The sequence below is a fragment of the Capsicum annuum genome, chromosome 4 (assembly GCF_002878395.1).
Source record: "Capsicum annuum cultivar UCD-10X-F1 chromosome 4, UCD10Xv1.1, whole genome shotgun sequence".
Taxonomy (NCBI): domain Eukaryota; kingdom Viridiplantae; phylum Streptophyta; class Magnoliopsida; order Solanales; family Solanaceae; genus Capsicum; species Capsicum annuum.
Genome location: NC_061114.1, coordinates 5,260,946 through 5,271,739, shown reverse-complemented (window position 1 = coordinate 5,271,739; position 10,794 = coordinate 5,260,946).

Genomic DNA, 10,794 nt, shown 5'->3' with positions numbered 1-10,794 from the left:
GATGTAATGATGAAACTATTTGTAAAATGATAGTTGCTAGTTTTATTGGCCAACTTCGTGGTTGGTGGGACAACTTTTTAACCGCAGAAAAAAAAATGCCATTTTTACTGCTAGGAATAACACTCCTGGCTAAGATAACTTGGGGAGACCTTTACTTGCGGGTAGAGAAGATGTTGTATATACCTTATGCTTACCATTATAGAACATTTTGGAGGTAGATTTACCAACCAATATGAAAACATTTGGACACTCCTTAATGGTCTTAGATGTAGAACCTTAGGAGAATTTAGGTGGTATAAGGATACCTTTCTAAGTAGGGTTATGGATTTACCCGAAAGTAAGTATGAACATTGAAAAGCAAAATTCATTGATGGTCTTCCCTCTCTTTTTGTCGAAAAGGTAAGAAAAACACTCGGGGAATCTTATGGTGAAACACAATTTGTTGAACAGACTTATGGTCAGCTTATAGCAGTCTGTACTCAGGAAGGCTTAGCATTATGCAACGAGTTGAAATTGGCTAGATAAATTAAGCTTGACAAGCTTAGAGAAAATTTTCAACTAGGAAATTTTTGTGAGCAATTTGGTATGGATAAACCAGTTTCTACTAAGACAGGGAAAAGCCAAAGATATTCTAAGTCTGATAAACCTTATAGAAAGAAACGCTCTAGATATAGAACCAAAGAAGAGCGTGAGACTAGAAAAAACTATCGTAAGTCTACCAGATTTACAAAAAACAGATCCAAAAAAGATTTAGCAAAAATCAAGTGTTATAGGTGCAACCAATGTGGTCATACAACTCCTAATTGTAAACTCCAAAAGCTCAACTCTTTAGGACTCTCTGATGAGGTGCATGATCAAGTTTATGGTTTATTATATACTTCAGATTCCGAATCTGATTATATTTGTGATTCTGAAAATAATTTTGAATTGCCTAGTTCTGATAGTGAACGGGATGATTTTAATAAATGTACTGATTGCAATAATGATAAATGCAATTGTGATGAAATGATGTATAAACTCCAATCACAGTTTGAAGATTTAGACTTAAATGTTCGAACTCTTACTGCTGATAATGTTCTTGAATTATTAAAAGAAATTTCTGATGAAAAGTTTCGTAAAAAAATTATCAATCTTGCTGCTAAAAAATCTGCTGATAGTACTACCAGTACTTCTAAAATTAATATTAAAAATGCTGCTGATGATTATTATATGTCTTATTCTTTATCTGAGGTAAATAGAAGACTTGCTTTGAGTCAAACCCCAGGAAGAGATACAACTTTTGATTATTTAAAAATAGAAGTTGAAAAACTGAAAAAAGAAATTATCTTTTTAAAGCAAAATCAAATGATCTCCGATCATAGGATTTTGAAAATTAAAGAAGATATTTCTGATTTTTCCTAAAAAACTATTTCTCTAAAGGAAAAGAAAAGAAAGTTGTTGAAAATTCTGATATGAATAAAATTATTCAAAAAATTAATTCAAAAACTGATTATTTTCTGGGTATGATGCAACTAGTTACTGCTCATAAATGGTATATAAATTGCACTATTCTGATTAATAAAGAATTTTCTATCACTAATGTAGCTATGATCGACAGCGGCGCTAATGTTAGTTGCATGTAGGAAGGATTAATTTCGATTAGATATTTTGAAAAACTACTCATTTAATTAAATCTGCATCTGGGCATAGTCTTAATATTAATTATAAATTACCTAATACCCATATTTCATATTTGTCGAAACAAGATTTGTATTTCTTTTTTTTGGTAAAAAATCAACTTTATCCTCCTATCATTTTAGGAACCCCTTTTATAAATGTTATATATCCTTATGTACATATTGATGGAAGTGGTTTTAAAGCTACTTATAAAAATCAAAAAATTTCTTATCCTTTGCTACTGATCCCGTAACAAGAGATATAAACACTTTAATAGGAATGGAACAACGACAGATAAATTTCTTACAATTAGAAATAATGAGTTTAAATATTCATGATACAATGAAATCTATAAAGGTTCAGGAAAAAATGAAAATAGTCTAGGACCAAATGACTGTGGATATTTGTGCTGATCATCCAAATGCTTTCTGGAGTCGTATGAAACATATTGTTTCTCTTCCTTATGAAGAGGGTTTCAGTGAAGATAAAATTCTGACTAAATCTCAACCTTGTCAAATAAATACAGAATTAGTTGAGTTCTGTAAAAAGGAGATTGACAGTCTCTTACAGAAAGGTCTTATAAGACCTTCCAAATCCCATTGGTCTTGTACTGCTTTCTATGTGAATAATGCTGCTGAAAAAGAATAAGGTATGCCAAGACTTGTTATTAACTATAAACCTCTGAATAAAGTTTTGAAATGGATTAGGTACCCAATACCTAATAAAAAAAACTTGCTTTTTAGATTATATGATGTCAATATATTTTCTAAATTTGACTTAAAATTTGGATATTGGCAAATTCAGATTGATAAAGATCACACATATCGAACTGCTTTTAATGTCCTTTTTGGACAATATGAAAGGAATGTCATGCCATTTGGTTTGAAAAATGCTCCTTCTGAATTTCAAAAAATTATGAACAATATATTTAATCCTCATATGGATTTTATAATTGTCTATATTGATGATATTCTAGTATTCTAAAAAACTCTTGAATTACATTTTAAACATCTAAATATGTTTAAACAAATTGTACTACAAAATGATTTAGTTATTTCTAAATCAAAAATGAGTTTGTTCCAGACAAATGTCCGATTTTTAGGACATAATATTTGTCAGGGTACAATTAAACCCATACAAAGAGCTATGAATTTTGCTGAAAAATTTTCTGATATTATTACTGACAAAACGCAACTGCAGAGATTTCTTGAAAGTCTTAACTATATTTCTCTTTTTTATGAAAACCTGTCTAGGAATTTAACCCCTTTGTATGATAGGTTGAAAAAGGATTATAAAAATTCTTGGACTCAAGTCCACACTGATTTGGTAAAATTAAGTAAAATCGAGTTCAAACTCTTTCCTGTTTAACTCTAGCTAATCCGGCTTGGTTAAAAATAATTGAGACTGATGCATCAAATATTGGTTATGGAGGAATACTTAAACAAGTTAATCCTCATACTAAGACTGAATATTTAGTTAGATTTCATTTTGATAAATGGACTGAAAGTCAGAAAAAATACGTCACTGTGGCCCATGAAATGTTAACGATTGTTAAATGTGTTTTAAAATTTCAAGATGATTTATCTAATCAAAAGTTTATAGTTAGAACTGATACTCAATCTGTTAAATATATGTTTGATAAAGACTTTAAACATGATGCTTCTAAATTAATATTTGTAAAGTGGCAAGCCCAATTAGCTCCTTTTAATTTTGAGATACAATACAAGAAAGGAAGTGAAAATTCTTTACCTGATTTTCTCTCTAGAAAATATTTAAACAATCAATGAATTTTTACACTTACTATCTCTCTGAAAAAACTGTTATTAATATTATTAAAAGTATTCCTTTAATTGAAGATATTCATTTTATTATCTTAGAAAAACTCATTTGTAATATAATTGAAGAAGACTTAAATCTTCCTGATCTTGAAGACATTCAAGATGAAATTGACTGGGATGATTTTGATACATCATTTGACGTATATTAAACTATTTCATGCAGTATGAGCACTGATCCACCTTGGTAAATGGTCAGTGGAAGAGGAAAAGGCGGCAGAAGTCAAAATCAAAACTCTAGAGGAAGAGGAAGAAATTCTCCCTCATCCTCATCCTAATATGCTTCAAGCTCATCTAATTTTCCAGTATTGCAATGAGGAATATATGAGTTTGATTAATTCGAAAATTCAGCATTATGCAGAAGTTTCATCTTCAGAAACTCTGAATATAAGTCCTTCTATTTATTTGGATGATATACCAGAAGATCATCCATTATATGAGCGAATACAATCTTATATATCTGCAAAGCAAGCTGATTCGTTTGCTTCAATTGCAATAGAAAACACTGTCGATAGGCCAAACTATGAAAAACTTGATGAAAGAGAATTAATTCTTCTCGTTGAAAATTCTCAGATATGTAAACAAGATGACACTTGAAAATTACTACAAAAACACTTGGTGACTAACCTTTATTTTGCAGGTGAGTCATACAAAACAAGAGCTTACTATGAATCTATTCTAATTTCCATAGGAAGCGCTGACATAGAACATCACCAGCTGAGTGAAACCACAGAACATGTTCATGATTACTCTAAAATGGTAATTAAAAAACTTTTATCTATAGAAGACTGGGGAACAACCTCCATGGCTGAAAAAATCATGAAAATGAAAACTGCACAAATCTCTTTTACTTACTGGAATTATATCAAAGCATTTTTTTAAACTTTATTTTACAATAACATTAAGCATAAACATACATGGTTTTTGAAAGTTTGTCCAAAAGTCTTTGCAGATCCAGTACCAAATTTATTTATTTAATGGTGATCATGTCATGGACCCACTGTAAAAATTCTACCACCAGAATATTTACCCCTGTACAAACAATGGAAGATGGTATCCCTATTCCTAAATGATTTATTTCGTTCTGATCATATTTGCAACCTAGACAAAATGTGAAGGAATTTTTCTATAGTTTCTCGACTTGGTTCCAAAATGGTGGTACAGTCGAGTTTAATAAACTTATGTTAATTTTGTCTCAATGACTACATCTAGTAAGTTGTGCCTCTTTAGCCCGTTATACTGATGAAGAAAGGACGACTTTTTTTTGCACAATTAGAACTTCTAAACACATGGATTTAACATAAGTCTATTGAATCTCTGACAGGCCCATTGTTTGGGTAAAAAATTTCATGCAGTCGTTAAGCTATTTGAAATTCTTTTATATTTTGATAGATGCTTTGGTTCGATTTTCGGACTATGACTTAATCCGATATTGTTATATAGGTCTGGCAGGCTGAGCGGCTTATCCCAGCCATGTTAGATCCTGTAAACTTAAAGTTATTTTGGTATGCATGCTATCGTAACATAGAAATAAATAAAGAATTTAATTTTTATAAGTGTGATTTTTAAATTCTATTAGTGTAGTTCTAAAGAATCTTAGATTATCTTTAGAATTAAAATTGATTTTAATTATAATATTGATTATTACTAAGAAGCTACACAAATACCATTTGTCAAACACTTACACTACTATCCTAATTAAGAGTTAGACTTAATACGTTAATGTATGTTTAAGAGAATTAGGTAATATATCAAGCTTATTAATTTAAAAGTTTGGAACTATTATGAACATAATTTCTAAATTATACTAAATATTATTTTTTGAAATATTGAGTGACGTAACTCAAATTATAACTTACTCAAAATAATGAAGTGGTTTAATCTCCCAAGTTTAATTCAATAACTTTAATCGAGCTCAATTAATTTAGCTAATTTATTCAATTTTAATTTGACTCCTCAAGATTTTGATTTTGTATTTCATTCTATATAAGCACGTGATTTAAATTTCGATCAGTATAATATAAGTTATGAATAGTTCGAATAAAGTTTGAATGGTATGAAAAATAATCTTGATATGCGAATTTGTTAGAAATGTCTGAAGAGATAGCTTTCTAATGACATGTATCTTATGACTTATATTGACAAGGTTACGTTGTATCTATGCATAAGTACATGTATCCGTGCATATATAAATACTTTACAACTTGAAAATCAGATGTTGCAGATTGTATTAATGTATATGCATTTATGTTTGGTGTTTGTTATACTGCTATCGGTTCTAAACCGGGGGTCTATCGGAAACAGCCTCTCTACTTCATTTTGGGGTAGTATTATGGTCTGCGTACACTTTACCCTCCCAAGACCTCACCACGTGGGAATCCACTAGGTATGTTGTTGTTGTTGTTGAAAACCAGATATTGCATCTTCTTGTAGTGACATATACGTGTATACGTAGGGCTGTACAAAAATGGAACAGACCGATAAACCGAACCGATAAAAATGTTATTGGATTAACGGTTTTTTATTGGTTTTATAAAAAAATTTATTGGGTAAACGGTTCGGTATCGATTTTAGCTTATTGGGTTATCGGTTAAACCGATAACCCAATAAGGATACACTAAGTTATTGTTTTATCCTATTTATGTTATATATTTAAATTTCTCTCTCTCTTTATCTATCTATCTATCTATCTATATAGATCTATATATAGATATGTGTATGTATATAGATTATATGCAGTCCTACTATTTCATAATTCAGTGATTCACAAAGTATTAACATATTTAGTGCAACAAAGACACAATATAAAGTTCGGCTATTATCGTAATTAAAAAACTTGAAGCATTTGTAGCTTTCAACAATTATGATTCATTTTTTTTTCCTAAATAACATTCAGTTCAAGTTTGAATATTCTTGTAAACTAAAATGCATTGCGTAGGTTTTGGCGGTAATTAAGATTTCATTTTTTTATGTTAGTTGTTACTATTTCTATTTTATAAGTATTTTCTTATTGGTTAAACCGAAAACCGAACCGTTAAGGACCAAAAACCGATAAACCGAAACTGATAAGAAAATATCTTATTGGTTCTTTATTGGTTTTACATATTTAAAAATAAAAAAACCGATAAATCGAACTAATAATACATAAAACGGAACCGAACCGACCGATGCACCCCTATGCATACGTGCATATATTTACTATTTAGGCGAAAAGGGGCCAAGAACGTTGGGAGCACGCATGAGGATATCGAAGTTTAATGAAAAAATGTAGAACCGATCAAATCAGTGACCAAGAAACCACAAGTACACAGGAGTGTTCATGAAAGAATACAGACCCGGTCAATCTTAGACACACCCAATAGTATGAGAGCCCTCATTAATAGATGAAAAAAGAAAAGAGTAGAAGGGAGCAACAACAACGTTGTGGATGGTGGTGGCGGTTTATCGGGAGCTCACGGGAGCAATGGAGAAGACAAAACGGTTGTCCGCTTTTTAATTGCTCGTGATTTTCGCTCGTACTAATTAGAGCGAAAAGACGAGAGATGAGAGAAAAGATAGGAAATTATTAAGTAACGAGGGAATATGCCATTATTTTAAAATATAGAGAGATTTAGCGGATATGATAAGGACGTTTCATTATTTACATAGTTTTTACTTTAAACAATTGGATTATTACGACGATTATTTTTAAATTGTACGAAATATTGCTAAATATTTAGTGACCTAACCTAAATTACTTACTCAAGTTAATACGATTGCACTAGGGTTAATGAAGTGATTCAATTTTCGAAATAAGTGGATACCTTAAATCAAATAATGTAATCAATTTAGCTAAAACTTACTTAACTTTAGGTGATTTGTGTTTATGACCAAATATACACATGCACAAAATGACCTAGCATTCATTTCATTCCATGCATGCATTTTACGTTTATTTAGTTTGTTAGTCATCAAAGTGATCACATGTATGTATAAAATTTGCCATTATTAATGATACTGAAAAGAAGTCTATCGCTTCAGAATAAAAGAAAAAAGTTACCCAAAGCAATCAATTATTCTATGAAGGTGAAGTGTGAGAGACTGGCTATAGATAGTTTGAGGCAGGTAAAAGTAGGCCGAAGAAGTATTGGAGGGAGGTGATTAGGCATCATATGTAGTAGTTACAGCTTACGGAGGACATAACCCGTGATAGGAAGCAGAGGCGGAGCTAGCCTATTAAAGGGGGTTCGGACGAACCCTTTTCGACAGAAAATTATATTATTAATACATGATTAAAATAATTTTTATTTATATATTCTAGATATTGAACCCCCTTCGATGAGTTCTTCTTCAGATTTTGAATCCCCTAAGCAAAAATCCTAGCTTCGCCTCTGATAGGAAGACGTGGAGGACTCGGATTAGGGTAGAAGATCAGTGGGGAGGAGTTCAATCGTTATAGTATAGAAGAGTGATTTGTTTGTATCTGTGTTTGGAGTTTCTTGTTCATGATGTGCCGATGATGTCTATGATTTTTAGATAGATAAGTTTATAAAAGTGTGTTATTCCATCTTGTGGGTGTCTTATTTCCTTTAGTATCTAGCAGTGTGTTATTCCATCTTGCGGGTGTCTTATTTCCTTTAGTATCTAGCAGTGTGTTATTCCATCTTGTTGTGTGTTTTTGTGTTTTTTGTTTGTTATACTGTTTAATGTCTTGAGCCGGGGGTCTCCCGGAAATAACCTCTCTACTTCATGTACGGTAGTTGTATGGACTCCGTACACGATACACTTAGTGGCGGAGCCAGAATTTTCACTGAGGAGGTTCATAAGTGAACCTATGAACTAACCGAAGATGGTTTGACATCTACTATATATACATAAAAAATAATTTTAATTATGTATATATAGTATAATTTTTCGTCAAAGGGGGTTCGAATCCGAACCCCCTATCCTACATGTAGCTCCGCCCCTGAATACACTTTATGCTCTCAGACCTCACTTTGTAGGACTGCACTAGATATGTTGTTGTTGTATGAAGGGTGAAGTGTAAACACACATATAACTATTTTTTTTTTTAATTTTGCACCTAAACAATTGGAAGTGTGAGAAATACATCCGAATTATCACCCATTAATTTGAAATAATATAAAGTCATATCATATGTCATAATTTACACGTCATAATTCACCAATTTTTATTTAATTGGATTGGATGACCCTAAGCCTATCAAGTGGCTCGGATCAACCCAGCCCTACCCAGTCCACTTAAAGGACCCGGTCCGGTAAGCCCTAGGGCTTTAGGGTTTTGGATCTCGGGCTGGTTATTTTTTTAATTTGGGCCCGATTAACCCGGACCAAGCCCGGTCCAAGCCCGCCGATTAACCGGCTCGGTCCGGAATCTATTTTTTTTAAAAAAAATTTTGGCTTTTGGGCCAAACCAGCTGTTGGCCCAATAACTATATAGCCGTTTTTGCGTCCAAACGACTAGTTTGGGCCCATTTCTTAAAAAGATTTTTTTTTTTACTTTAAAAAATATTTTTTAATCCCCAAAAAAATTCTATAAATACCTTACACCTTCAAATCATTTTTCACACAATTTTTCACTCTCTCAAATCTCATTCTCTCTCAAATCGCAACTCTCAATTCTCAAATATTCAATATATTTAATTTCTTAACGTATTCACTTTAATTTTTTAATTTTGCGATTACAAATTTACGAGCAGAAGTTTCTAAAGTCGCAACCTCCGGATACTTTTAAAATTTGGTATTGTCGTTCCATCTCTTACGTTTAATTTTTATTTATTGTATTAATTGTTTAATATTTAATTTTATTATATTTATGTATTTTAAATTTTTTTAGTTTAATTTAATTTATACTATGGATAAATTAAGAAACCTCGCTACTAAAGGTGTTAAAATTTTTTGTCCCGAAAGCGGTAGTGGTAGTAAAAAATGAATTACTAGTGGTAGAGGTAGTTCAAGTAGTAGATATACCCATGTGTCTTCGCCTCCGGTACCGCTTGGTACATCTTTTGAGGAAGAAATAGGTGTAGGTGCTCACGATATGGATTGTGTAGAAGCTCAGGAAAATTACGGTATAGAAGAAGAAAATGAAGTAAATGCAATTAATTAGACGAAGATAATAGAAATATTGGTAAGACACCCGTAGTAGGAAATGCTAACGTTAGATCTGAATCGGTTAATCTCCCTCCCCGTCTTCCCCGTGCCGCAAGACCTCATAAAACAACTAGTGTTACATGGCAATTTTTTAAACATATATCAGATACTGAGGTGCAATACAATAATTGTCAACAAATATATAAGCATAGAAGCGGAGGCAAGCAAGGGGGTACGGGTACGTTAATGAGACATATAGGTGAAGCTCACGAAAGAGAGTTAAATATTGCACGAGGTGGTGGGGATGTTGGTGGGCCTTCGCAAACTAGACTGGACCCAGCAACCGGTCAGGTAATGAAGAAGTATAATAAATTGAGGGACCGAGAAGAAATAGCTAAAATAGTAGTTGTGGGTTGTTTGCCTTTTAGTTTTCCTTCTTCTGATGTCTTTATTCATTATATACAAGCAATTAATAATCCTATATTTAATGGTATTCCTAGAAGTACTTGTCGGTCTGATATTTTTAGACTTCACTCACAATATTGTTTTTATTTATCAACATTGTTAAAAAATATTCAATGTAGATTGTCCTTAACTTCTGATCTTGGTCGTTCTATAAATAAAAATAATTATTTAACCATTACTTGTCACTGGATGGATAGTAATTTTGTGATGCAAAAACGTATTATTGTTTTTTTATATGATGAAGATCGTAAACATACTGGAGATTTATTGTTGATTCTATTGTTAAAGTTGCCGGATATTATGGTATTGAAAATAAAATTTTATGTATTGCTTTTGATAATACTTCTAACAACAAGACTGCTATAAAAAAAATTAAAATCTACGCTATCTCCGTCGTTGCCTGAAATTTTTCATATTAAGTGTGCATGTCATATATATAATTTAATTGTAAAAGTTGATCTTGAGTTTTTTGAGCTTTATATTAAAAAAATCCATCTTGCTGTTGGTTTTATTCAAGGAAATAATCGTAAATCGAGAATTAGAGAATTTAAAGTTAAATGTCAAGAACATGAACTTGCACCAATATTGATACCTGAGGAAATTGATACTAGATGAAATTCTACGTATGATTTTTTAAAAACTTGTTATACATATAGAATTCCTATTACACTAGCTTTTAACCAACATTGCAGTTCATTTGTTGATTCTGTTGATTGCATGCTACATGATTCTGATTGGGTTGTGAT